Below are 13,102 nucleotides of genomic sequence, written 5' to 3'. Positions count from 1 at the left end.
AATCAGCTTCTCAGGACCGCTCCTCGTGCGAATTCTTTCCGAGTGACTTCCGTGGGAGGGAGATTCCGAAACCGAGTTTTGTGCACAAGAGGTTTATCGGGGAGTGCTCCCAAGTACGCAACCCTCGGAGGAGAGAGGAAAACAAGATCGGGCAGGGTGGGAAGCACAGATGCCAGCCTATCCCGTGGGCCAGTCACTGCGGATGGGACGTCCCAGGGCTCGGACCCAGGGAGGGGCAGGCTGTCGAGAAACGGGGCCCCCCTCGGACAAGTGTAATCCCTGGGGAGGGCCTGGGCGGTGAGACCTCACCGGTCAACAGTCCGGGCAGCTGGAAAGTGAGGTTCCCCTCCTGAAAAGAAGTGCCCGGGTGCACACCCCTCACGCTTGAGGGGGAGGTGCCGCGGGACAACGTCCCCCTCTCCCTCTGGAAGTTGCCGTGTCTGGATGTGGTGCCTGGAAGCACCAGAGCCGCGCCGGCCCCGAGGGAGGCCGCTGAGGACCAAGACAGAGACAGAGAGAAGCGCGTCCTGTGGTTCCGTGGAGGGGCCGCAACTGCGTTGTTCGAGCCGGGAAGCCCTACTCAGACCAGCTCGACTTGGTTTTCTCTTCCTCGAGGAGACCAGCGTTCTGACTGCCGCTGACTTTCCAAACTGAAAGTATAGAAAGGGCAAGTGACGCCTGGAGAAAATGGAAGACAGAATCAGCCAGGTTGATGGAATTTATTTTCTGACCATGGTCTTGCACTTACAAAAAAAAACAACAACAACAACAACAACAACAACTCAGGCCATGATCTCACCGTTTGTGGGTTCGACCCCGCGTCGCGCTCTGTGCTCACAGCTCGGAGCCTGGAGCCGGCTTCGGAGTCTGTGTCTCCCTCTCTGCCCCTCGCCCCCTCTCAACAACAAACACTAAAAAATAAAAAAATAAAAATTAGATGCGAAATGAAACGGGAATAATGCTGCTGAAATATATTGATGTTGGTGTCTTGCCCTCATCGGTTTGTACTGACAGGTTCTTTCTGTGGCGGAGGCATTCATTTGCTTCAAGGATAGTCAGGTCTGCCACTAGACAAATAGCAAGAACGGTTCAATCTTACGCTCGGCATCCAGAAAAGGATTTGCAGAAAAGCACTCGTTTTGTAAGCCAAGGATGCTCTTTTTTTTTTCTTTTAAGTTTCCGTTGAGAGTCTGACCTTGGCAATGCACCCTTCGGGTTTAGCATTAGCCAGGGCTGGAGAGAACAGGATATAAAGCAACCTCCATCGTTCCAGGTTCCTGTAAAGAGGGAGAGAGAGAGAGAGAGAAAGAGAGGGAGGATGTGGGCAGAGAGGCAAATGAGTCCCATCATTCTCCCCAGGCCCTCAGGGACATGAGGAGGCAGGCTAGGTGGTGGAAAGAGAAAGCGTGGACCCAGGACACGTCCCCCACTTAGAACCCCAGCGCTGTGCACCAGTGAAGCAGTGAAACAGAGTCGCTTTGGTGGATGATGATGCAGAGATGAACCAGCCTGATGCAGCGTCCCTGCCTCTTCCTGTGTGTCCCCAAGGCGTCCAGAGGTTCCCGTGTGTCTTGGAGAAGGGATGCAGTCAAGCACAGTAGACCCCAGAGACCAGCCAGCGATGTTCTGGGATGTCAGGGCCTGGGGGGAGGGGGAGGGGGCAGCACAAAAGGCTGGAACCAAGGACAGCAGCGGGAGGTGTGGACACACCCCCGGGAAGCCAGAAGGGACCAGCGTCTACAGACAAGCCACATGAGAAGGAGAAACCAGGCGGGATTTCAAGGGCACCAGATCCAATGCCCTGTCTCCCTTAGCAGGAGCCCTCAAAAATGTACCTGCCTCGCTGTCATATCGGAGAGAAGAAGGGAAAAGAGCAGAAATCCAGAAGCACTTTCTCAAAAAGACCTTCGTCAACACGGCCTAGCTTATCTAACGGGATGCTGATATTCTGAACTTTCATCGTAATGTGCCAGTGCGGTATGCTTTGTCAGCATCCTGCTCGCGTCCCCTCCTGCGGTGCGGGGGCGGGGCTCACTGTGAGCACACGTGGAGGGGGCAGGAAGTGTCCACGGAGCTCAGCAGGGAGGGCATGTCCTCGGATTTATGCCCCAGCCCCCTCCAAGGCCAGGAGGGGTAGCTGGCGCAGAGCTCCCCCGCGGGGCTGAGCTCCAGGACCCATGAAGTTTAAGGCGTTGGCAGCACACGGTCCCCTGGCGCCTGCCTTTCCCACCTTCCTGGATCACTTCTCAAATAAACTACCTGCTCTCCCCTCCTTGCTTCTGAGTTTTCTTCTGGGCAACCTGAGCACGATGATTAACACCCATCTCCCCGGGGCACCTGGGGGGCTCTGTCGGTTAAGTGTCCAACCCTTGATTTCGGCTCAGGTCACGATCCTAGGATGTGGGATCGAGGCCCGCGTCAGGCTCCATGCTGACTTTTCTTTCTCTTCCTTGGGATTCTCTCTCTCCTCTCTCTGCACCTCCCCTAGTCTCCCTCTCAAAATAAATAAATAAACTTTAAAAAGAACCCATCTCCCCTTTACCCACTGAGGTAGGATCTCATAAGGACCTCCCAATCTGTTACTAAAAAAATAAGCTATATTGGCTTTGCACATCCAAGACAACAAAGGCAAGTTTTCATGGTACTTTAATAATGGCCACACACAAAGCAACTTTATGTATTCTGGAAGCATCGTTTGTTTAGGGAACAAATGTTGATTTAGTCACAATTAGATACAAGGAATGACGTCTGCCAGCTTGGAGTGCTTTTTGGCAACACGAGATGGGGACACACAAAACTCCCCCAACCACATTCAGGGTGACCCCAGTCTTCTTCCCCATCCCTGGCTTTTGCATGGGATGAGAGCTCACCTCTTCTTCCCCTGCTCGCTTCTGGGAAAGACACCCACAGGATGTTTCATCTTAAGACCTCAAAACAAAGTAAAGAAGAAAAGTAAGAGTATCTAAGGCCATGAGGTGATAACGTAATCTCACAGTATATAGTCATTTATCAGAACTTTCCCTTGTGACAAGGTCTCTGTGATGGATGGACAGACAGATGGATGGATGGATGGATGGGTGGATGGATGGATGGATGGATGGATAGATAGATAGATAGATAGATAGATGGACAAATGGATGGATGGATGGACGGGTGGGTGGATGGACAGGTGGACAGATGGACAGATGGATGGACAAGCGGATGGGTGGATGGATGGTTGGGTGGGTGGGTGGATGGTGGATGGTGGATGGACAGGTAGACGGATGGATGGATGGACAAGTGGATGGGTGGATGGATGGATGGATGGGTGGATGGATGGACGGATGGACAGGTGGACAGATGGACGGATGGATGGACAAGTGGATGGGTGGATGGATGGGTGGGTGGTGGATGGGTGGGTGGATGGGGGATGGATGGGTGGATGGATGGATGGATGGATGGATATGTGGATGGATGGACAAGTGGATGGATGGATGGACAAGTGGATGGGTGGATGGATGGATGGATGGGTGGATGGATGGACAGATGGACAGGTGGACAGATGGATGGATGGATGGACAAGCAGATGGGTGGATGGATGGGTGGGTGGGTGGATGGATGGATGGATGGATGGACTGATAAATGAATGTGCCCTATGCCACTAACAGGTCATGCTGTCACCCCAGACCCAGCTCATCACCACACAGTAAAGCGTCCACTCCCCCCATGCGCAGGGCCCATGTGTGTCACCGGGAGCTGGCTTGTGGACTGTGGGGGCTGACAGGGACTGGATGGCCAGTCCAGAGCACCTGGGCTCCTCCTAGTCCTTTGCTTACCTTGGCCCCTCGTGTGGTACAAGGCTCTCTTTCTCATGCCTCCCCAAGCCAGCCTTGCATTGTCTGTCCACTCCCTTCAGGGAGAAACCCCCAGGGAACCACCAGCCTGGTTTCCAGCTTGCATTTCTGTCTCTGGGCCTCATGCCTTTTCTCCCCCGCTCTCCCCTGTCTGGTCCACCACAACCTCCCAGCACATGGCCCAAGGCTCTGCTGACCTGCTGACCTGCAGACTTGTGTAGCTCAGAGTGGCCACCACCGTGGTGTTTCTTCGGTCACCCTGTCTTCTGTAAGGATGGCCCCTCTCAGCCTTCAGCTTCATTTTGTTTCAATGTGTGCCCTTTTGATAATAATAAGACCCCATGCCCTTTTTAAATTACTTTTGAAATTTTAAAATGAATCAAACACCATGATTGAAAACAGACTAACTCATGTCTGCGTCAAACTGTGGACAGAGGGCAGGGCAGGCTTGTGACAAAGCCACCACCGTAGGGCCAAATGTTGGTTTGGGTGCGGGGAGATGGGTGTGTGCTGTGGAACTATTTCAACTTTTGGCGTATTTGAAAATGTGTATAATAAAAGGTAGGGGGGAAATTTGAGCAGCAACTCTCTTCAAATGTGTTTTGTGAAGTGACACACGGCACCTGCTTTGCTCACGGAGGGAGGTGAGCTTCAGGGAGGTGGGGTCATGGGTGCCCACCTGGCAGGAGCTGTCGCTGTTCCTTCTCTGCTGACCCTCGGACTGAGCACAGCTGTGCCTGTGACAGCCGCTCACGCCCAACCCGACGGTCTCCTCGGCGCTCCAGCTCTGGTGCTCGACTCCACACCACCGTGTTCACCAGCCCACCCTTTCCAACCCTCCCGGATCAGGCACCAGTCCCCCAGGGGAGAAGCCAAGGGCTGTCCCTCCATGGGACACCTTCCAAATCCATTTCCCATCTGGCGGCCTCTGGAAGAGGCCAAGTCAATTCCAACATCTCATCTCCAAGGAAAGGTTGGTTCCTATGTGACGAACTTGTTTAGGAAAGAAATCCGGTCCCATCTGTGCCTGGGTTGAAATCAATAGATGAGAAAAATGTCCACACAAGTAAATCTGAGCATTGTTTAAACAGTTCCTTCTACACGAGGAGCATGGAGACTCGTGACGGATGTGGACAAGGTGGGGACAGAGGCCTGCCGTTGACACAGAAGCATCCTCGAAACCTTGGGGCTGGTTCTGGAAGGGTCCCTCCTGAGGTAAAGGGAGCCCCAAGGCATTGCAAGAAGTGACTGTGCTCTGGAAGCCTCTGGAAGCTGGCAGCTCCGAAAAGCTAACGACTTCAGCAACGACCCCACGCCAGGGTCCTAAACGACGGTGTTAAACGTCCACCCGCACACTCGCAGGTTACAAGTGAGTAGGAGCAGAGGGGGGAATGATCAAGAAAGGGGGCGTCGGGCCCACCAGGAATGTGAACGGTGTAGTGATTATGAGGCTGGAGCCCCACATGGTTCTAAAGAGCCAACTGGGTTTGTATTACATTAACACTTAACTCTGTGGCCAAAGGGAGTCGTTAAAGATTTTTGAACCGAGTGATGCCGGAACCTGGGAGGAAAGAATTCTCAAGGAGGGAGGGAAGACAGGGCCTAGGGATTCTCCACGGCCAGCCAACATGGTGGCCCCTGGGGCTCTCTGCCCTGGCCGGACCGGTGGACACCCATGACAGGAGTCATGATGGCATCTGGCCCAGATGTGCTCGTCCAGGGACACACGTAGAACCAGAGACCCAGGAACCAGAGGAGAGTCAACAGGGCCTAACTCTGAAGACAGATCACAAATCCCCTGTGGGCCGTGAGGGAAGGACACTGCTCCGTAACTCCAGTGTGATGTCATCCAAGCAGGTGGTGGAGAAAAACCTTCTGGAATCACCGAAGCTCCAAGATCCAACAGCTGCAGCCCCACAGGCCCACCAGCGGGGTGCAGCGGCGTGTGTGAGCCCCGCGTGCACGGCTCCCAGCGAGCCCTCCCCGCCCCCAGAAAAAGATTCTGGATGGCCTACACGCAGCATCTCCGGCGAGAATAAAATACAAATAAACAACGTAAGCACAGCCCGAGGGAATCGAGGGCAGGGGACAGAGACGGGAGGAACAAAAAGCCGGGCTCTCCGTAGGCGTCAGAAACACTGAGACACTTGTTCCGGGTTCGGTTTCCAGGGAAGTGAGCCCAGGCGCCCCCGTCATTCTGATACCTGAGAACCACGTCTTAGGTACCTGGGGAGGGAACCGGGAGTTTACCCGGCGACGGATGTCAACGTGGAATCGGGACGTCTGAAATGAATCTAGAAGTTCGTGTTCACGTGCGCTTTTGTTTTCTAGTTAGAGAATCTAAATGTTCATCAGAGAGACTATCAAAACCCTCTCCCTTCGAGTACCATTCCTAACCTTTGCGGAAAGCATGGGAAAATGGAACCATGACCAGGTATAAAATTCGTAACAGCTCCTAAATACGTATGAAGGGTCAGCATCGGGGCTGAGCATGCCCTGTGGACAAGTCTCTTCGGAGCCCCGTGGGCAGGCACCGTGGCCACCGCCATTTCGCAGGTGCGGAAGCAACGCTTTGGATGTTAATCCCCCAAGGTAAAGCTGTCGTTCAACGGCGATATTCGCCCCCAGGCAGTCTGTACAGCGGGAGGTGCAGCCACCAAACGCCCCTCTCAGCCCCACGGGGAGAGAGGGTTCCCAGATCCTCCCCATGGCTTCTGGCCACGGGAGCCGTGGGGACACGCCCCTCTTTCCTTATTCTGAAACCAACGGGCAAAGTGAGCCGTGGCCAAGGACAATCTTCCTCCTACGTTCTGGCCTGTGTCGTATCTGCACGATCCTTTGAAAGAAATGCACTTGATTCTGTAATTTTATAGCAGCTGGCGTATTTGTGACACTTCTCGAGAATCATCTTCAAAGAAGGGCTGGTTCCCAGAACAGCTCATTCAAGGAAATATTCCACTTGCACCTCTGCCCTTCACTGCTGCTGAGCAAGCTGCTTGGGTTCTTTGTCCTATTTCCCCCTCCCCCCCTCCCCTCCCCCCTCCCCCCCCCCTTCTTCCCCTCCTCCTCTCCTTCCTCCTCTTCCTCCTTTTCTTCTTGGCCTTCTCTTTCCTCACCCCCTCCCCCTCTCCCTCCTCCTCCCCTTCCCATCCCTCCTCCTCCTTTCCCTCTTCTTCCGCTCTTCCCCTCCTCCTCCTCCTCCCCCTCTTCCCCCTCCTCTCCTTCCTCCTCTTCCTCCTTTTCTTCTTGGCCTTCTCTTTCCTCACCCCCTCCCCCTCTCCCTCCTCCTCCCCCTCCCCGTCCCTCCTCCCCCTCCTCCTCCCCCTCCTCTCCTTCCTCCTCTTCCTCCTTTTCTTCTTGGCCTTCTCTTTCCTCACCCCCTCCTCCTCTCCCTCCTCCTCCCCCTCCCCTTCCTCCTCCTCCCCCTCCCCCTACTCCCCCTTCCTCCTTTTCTTCTGGCCTTCTCTTTCCTCACCCCTCCTCCTCCTCCTCGCCCTCCTCTTCTTCCCCCTCCTCCTCCTCCTCCTTCTCCTCCTTCTTCTTCTTCTTCTTCTCCTCCTCTTTCTTCTTCTTCCAATGCTACATGTGTATATTTTACACAGATAAAAGTAAAAGAAATCAACTCACACCAAACTGTTTTTTCTTACTTGTAGCAAGAATTGCTGTCAAACTCCATTCATTGGGCCTGAGGCCCCTTGTGGGGTTAGCAAAAGTCTCGCCCCTCCTGTAGCCTGCCCTGTGAGTTCATCGGCCAGCCAGCGGCCTTAGCCCCATGCTCTAACGATGTGCAGCGAACTATTTTTCCACAGTGGGAAGATAAATATAGACTCTTTTATTAAAAAAAAAAAAAACACATAAGAATCCTACAAAAAAAAGAAGGTCACATTATGTAGCTCATTATAAATATAACCTTTGAAGAGTGTCAGGTATATACTGGATACATAAGCTGAGGAAGTGTATTAATATAATACCCACAGTAATAAGTAGAACGGCATATGGATATCATGATAAATTTTGAAAAAATGAATTTGATATGGAATCATACTTCGAAAAAATATGCAATATTATAGGGAGTCGACCCTCTATAGGGAGTGTCTACATAGGGAGTCTACTTTATTGGTTCAAACGAATAGTGCACCCCGTCATTCCATAAACACATAAACCCATTAAAAAGGCTGCAGGTGTCCCCACAGGGGCTCAGGACACATCAGTGAGCACGCCGCTGCCCTGCGGGGATTGCGTCCTCTCTGTGGCAAGGGACAAGGGGAAACAGGTGATAAACAATAAACATAATATAGACACAAATCACATGGCGTTCACCTCAGTTGTGGCCGCGCGACAAACACCTGAAAACTTGGTGGATTAAAAGAAAAAAGGCCATATTATCCCCTCCGGTGATTCAGTGGGTCACCTGGCTCAGCTGGGCAGTTCTCCAGGCACCGTGGGGGGCCACCGGAGGGGGTGTCTGACGGGGCCCGCTCCCACGGCCGCTGTGATACGGGCTGCCGAGGGGAGGCACGCCTGTGGCCTTGGCGTGAGGCTGGACCCCCCCGCGGAAAGGAGGCTGGGCTCCGGGAAAGGTCGTTCCTTAGGCCGCCGGTCCTTGCGAGAACAAGCGGAAGCTTCCAGTCCTCCCCCAGGCTGAGTCCGGAAGCATCACGGCCTCACCTCTGCTGTCTTTTATCGGCCAAGGGAGCCACAGACCTGACGCAGATCCGGGGACGGACAACCGGGAGCAGGGAGCCAGCTTTATAGGTTTGTCGAGAGGGAGCTGTTCCGGAGTTTGGGCAAAGGAGCGCGGTGCCGAAATCCAGGTGCGGTGGGGGTGGGCGGGTCCTGATGTATCCTGCGGTGGGTGGCGGGGGGAGCTCGAAGGACTCAGGGGTCGCAGGGGTGAGGGGTGAGAGCAGAAGCCACGGGAAGCCGCCGTCGACGGGAAGGGGACACCGGAAGACAGAGCATGTGGGCAGGGCGGCAGGAGCCCCAGAGGTCAGCCTGGGCCACGTGGACAGACACCCAGGCAGAGAGCTGGACGAACGGCTTCCGTTCGGCAGGCCTGGGGCTGAGCTGGGGCTGTGCACCTGCTCTCTAATCCCCCCGGAGTCAGGCGGCGTGCCACCCTCAGTGTGGGGGAGCCCGCGTGGAAGGCGGCTTTCTCTCTGGGACCCGGGCCCCCAAGACCCTTCTGGCCTGCACCCCCCGCCCCCCCGCCAGCCACTGGTGACCCGGCCCAGACCCACCGGGTGCAGTATCTGTTCAGGTCCTCTGCCCATTCTTTAACTGATTGTTTTGGTGTGAGTTGTGAGTTTGCTGTGAGTTATGTCTATCTTTATATATCTTGGATGCTAATCCCTCATGGAATAGATCATTTGTTGCCTATGCCTCGGGAGCCACACCCACAGATATGACGCTGAAGCCAATGTCTAAGAGATTTTCGCCTGTTTTCTTTGAGGAACTTTGAGGCCCTCTGTTCTGTTCCATTGATTCGCGACCTCATTTTTTGTGCCAGTACCACACGGATTAGATTATTATAGCTTTGTAGCGTATCTCAAAGTCTGGGACTGTGACACCTCCAGCTTTGTTCTTTCTCAAGATGGCTCTGGCCGACGCAGGCCTGCTTTTGCCTCCCCCCGAATTTAACTACGGATAGCCTACGACCAAAAGCTTTACTCCTACCAAAAACAGTTGAACGCATATTTTTCATGGTCTGTGTATGATACACTGCATTCTCGAAATAAAACACACTGGAGAAAAATGGGAAGAAAGTCGTAAGGAGGAGAAAATACATTTACAGTACCGCCTTGCATTTATCCAAAAGAATCTGTGTGTAAATCGGCCCACGCAGATGGGACCCCACTGTTTGAGGGTCGGCTGTGTTCCAAGTGGCATGCATGTGTCACACCTTGCCAAGAAGCCCCACCAGCGGGCACGGGGAAGAATTAGCAGAACGCCACGTTTTTGCTATTCAAACGCTCCCCCTTGACTTAAGTATCATGATGAGTAGCGCAGAATGAGGCTTTTGCCCGTCACAAGTTCCTCCCAGAATAGAAACTGCCCACGGTGTTTTTCTTGGGATGTACATTTGCATGGCAAGGCTCACGGCTGATATTTTGAAGCTAATGCACCGTGTTATGTGAAGTTGGGCGGAAAAAGCAAGCTTCTACTTGCCGCCGTGCGTTTCTGCCCCACGGTCTGGCAGCTGGGCTAACTCCGCTCTACTGGCCGATGCATCCGACACTTGGATTCTTAGCTCCCGCATTCCTGACGTGCCAGAAGCTCACACACTGGCCTGGTCTGTTTGACATTTTGGTCCAAAAGCTGACGCAAGTGGCCTAAATCCTTTCCTTATCCTTCTTGCCGGCAAAAGGCAAATGCTGGCAGGATTTTTTGGGTGCGGGTAAGGTTTCAAATGCCCCAATCTCTCCAGAGGGGGCACCACTCCCCAGAGGAAACACAGCCAACCCCAAATTAAGCAGCTGGCCCCCCCTGTAAATCCAGGTTCTGGGTCTGGGTCCTAAAACACAACACCTGTTCTGAGCAGGCAGGTGCAATGGGGCCGCAGCTGTGGGTGCCGTTGCGCAGCCGGCTCCTACTGACAGACACAGGGGTCCTTGTCAGTCTGACGCGTGGGGACAGGGTGATCAGCGAGTTTCGTTACAGCGCCCGCCGCTTCGGCAGAAAGACACCAGCACAATATAGCAAGACCACTGTAGGCGCTAAGAGGGGAACATTCATTTGCCTGCGTCGGCCAGGCTCCCGGTGGGCTCTCCGCGGGGTTTCTATGGCAACGATGTTCGTTGTAAGGACAAGCGGTTACCGCATCCCCATCCCATGCCGGGAGACCACCTGCTCGCTTCGCTCTGGCATCGGGGGCCACGGCAGAGGAGGGCCCCCCCCCGGGATAAGATGGCTGAGTGTTTAGGCCCTTAGCACCCATGGCACCTTCCAGGGAGGAGTGTGCCGCCACCCAGAAAGGCAGGCGGTGAAGGGCGCAGGCGAGACCAGGGGGTGGGTGATGCCCAGATGGTCCGCTGGTCTCAGCAGCCAGACCAATTTTTTTTTTTCTTTTCTACCATTGTTGGAATCTTGGTCAGATTACTTTCTTCATGGACATGTTTTCCCAAAGCATTTCTTTTTTATAACAGAACCTGGGAACCTCTTCCATCCGTGTCGGAGGCAAAGGTAGGGCAGTAGGGGCCAAGATCGTCGACCGCAAGGCGCTGAGGTTATGAGCGGGTGATATCGGCATCTTGTCTGTCCTGATGGAGACACAGAAAACCCAGAGTGGCCTTGGGGTCAGAAAGACTCACGAGCCACGACCCTGTGAGAAATGATCCTGACGGTAGCCCCCAGGTTCGTGGCTGATGCAAAACACCAAAAAACAAAAACAAAAACAAAAGTCAAAATGTCAGAGGCTTCTCTCTGCCGCCTGGGACACCCCCCCCCCCCCCAACGACACACGCCCACTCCTCTGGCTTCTATGTTGTCAGGGATGTGTCACCTCAGCCTGTCCATTCGATCTTTATTTTTGTTACTATTATTTATTAGTATGAACACCAGGAGGGCCCTGTCTTTTCAATTACGTTGTTCCCCTCCTCTGTGTATCTTTAAGTCCATATAAGGAAACGAGGCCTTTTATGAGGTGTTTAAGCCTCTATTTGAGTTTACTTTGGCGAAGCTAAACCCAGGTGAAAGTTGGCAGTTCACCACGCCAGAACCCCTGGGCTCCTGGGCCAGCAGGGCGAGCCACCTCTGCAGAAGAACCCGTGGTTGGCCCTCTGGTGACACCAGGGAGCTACGACCAGGAGGAAGGCTGTATTTGTTTAATCTTCAAAGGTCAGGCAGTGCGGGCAAGGAGGCAGAGGTCAGGCTGACGTTTCTAAGGCTTCTCCTGACGGTTCTGAGCAAGCATGTTCCAGGAAGCCGGTTTGTTATTTTGGCCCTGCCTGCTTATCACGGTCCATTTGGGGGGTCGGGTTTCCTGCTGCTGGGGAGCCCTGACCGGTCCTGATATCTATACGAGTAGGCCTTCAAATATTGACTGAAGGTATAATGTGGGAACGTGGGATTGAAAGGCAGCTCATAACGCTTCTGGGGACAACACGTTGAGGAGAATGTGGTCTGCATTCCCTGACAATTCTCTGACTCCACGCGGAGCAACCTGCCTGCTCTTTTCTTCTGTGCAAAGTACTTAAAGTTCAACAGTCAGAAGAGACGGCAGCCGAAATGCTGCTCCGAGGCCCGTGAACTCTTAACACACTTTCAAGATCCTGATATGTCCTGTAACCACAAATCAAGTAAGAAATCACATTATTCTGTAAAAGATCCATTGAGAACCACCATTTATCCTGTATTATTTTTACAGAAATTCTTACATAAAAGGGCACCTGGGGGGCTCAGTTGGTCAAGTGTCCAACTTTGGATCAGGTCGTGATCTCACGGTTCGTGGGTTCGAGCCCTGCGTCGGGCTCTCTGCACTGAGCACGGAGCCTGCTTTGGAGGCTCTGTGTCCCTCTCTCCGCCCCTCCCCCCACTCTTTTTCAAAAGCGGACAAACATTTAATTAAATAAAAGAAAAAGAAATGGGGGCACAGCCCCCAGGAGAGCACGCCGTACAAACCGGTTCCCTTCTGCTTCCAGAAGTCAAACTAAGCCAAACAAAACTCTGGCCCACATGACGGGGAAATAGCAGAAAATTATTCACCTTCAGAATCACAGGTGACGTAAACCAGCCAAAAAAAATTTTTAAAGAAACGCACTTGTAAATACCGTGACGTCTTCAAACAACAAAGGCGTGATTCACTTCGCCTTTAAGACAAAAGTCCGAGCAGCACCGGACTGTCCTTTGCGAGAAACTGGCAGCAGAAACCACAGTCAGGAAGACGCAAACCTCAGACCCAAGTTCACATGTGGCTTCGGATAGACCAGAGTCCCTGGTGCCACCTCGTGCCGCGGTGGCTGGGAGGGGACAGGGGCCAAGAGCTCAGGGCCGCCCACCCGGTGCTCCCAGGGGTCCCCCTCGGGGTTCTAATGCGATTTCTGGATCTGAGCCTTCTTGAGTTTCCAGGGGCTCCCGGCCCTTCTCAATCATCTTTACTCCTCGGGCAGGAGGCCCCAGACACAGGGCCCGGCCCGGCCTAGAAAGTGAACGTGTGCTTTTGAGAACATCGCTGTCCCCACAGGAACGAGCCTGAACCCTTTGCTAGACCCCAGAACCCTTTACTAGGAAGCAGCCGCAGACACACGCGCTCCACCTCTGGTGCTCCTCCC

At 53.7% G+C, this 13,102-nt stretch overlaps 1 non-coding gene across 1 annotated transcript; it reads right to left on the bottom strand.

Annotated features, from left to right (window-relative positions):
- Positions 1-7,478: 7,478 nt before the first annotated feature.
- LOC128778727 (small nucleolar RNA SNORA62/SNORA6 family) lies at positions 7,479-7,625 on the bottom strand. Its single transcript, XR_008424453.1, has one exon. It is a non-coding gene; the product is annotated as a small nucleolar RNA SNORA62/SNORA6 family (small nucleolar RNA).
- Between the last annotated feature and the right edge of the window lie 5,477 nt (positions 7,626-13,102).

The sequence above is a fragment of the Panthera pardus genome, unplaced genomic scaffold, assembly GCF_024362965.1.
Source record: "Panthera pardus isolate Hobbes unplaced genomic scaffold, ASM2436296v1 HiC_scaffold_20, whole genome shotgun sequence".
Taxonomy (NCBI): domain Eukaryota; kingdom Metazoa; phylum Chordata; class Mammalia; order Carnivora; family Felidae; genus Panthera; species Panthera pardus.
This window is presented reverse-complemented; position numbering and strand designations above follow the sequence as displayed.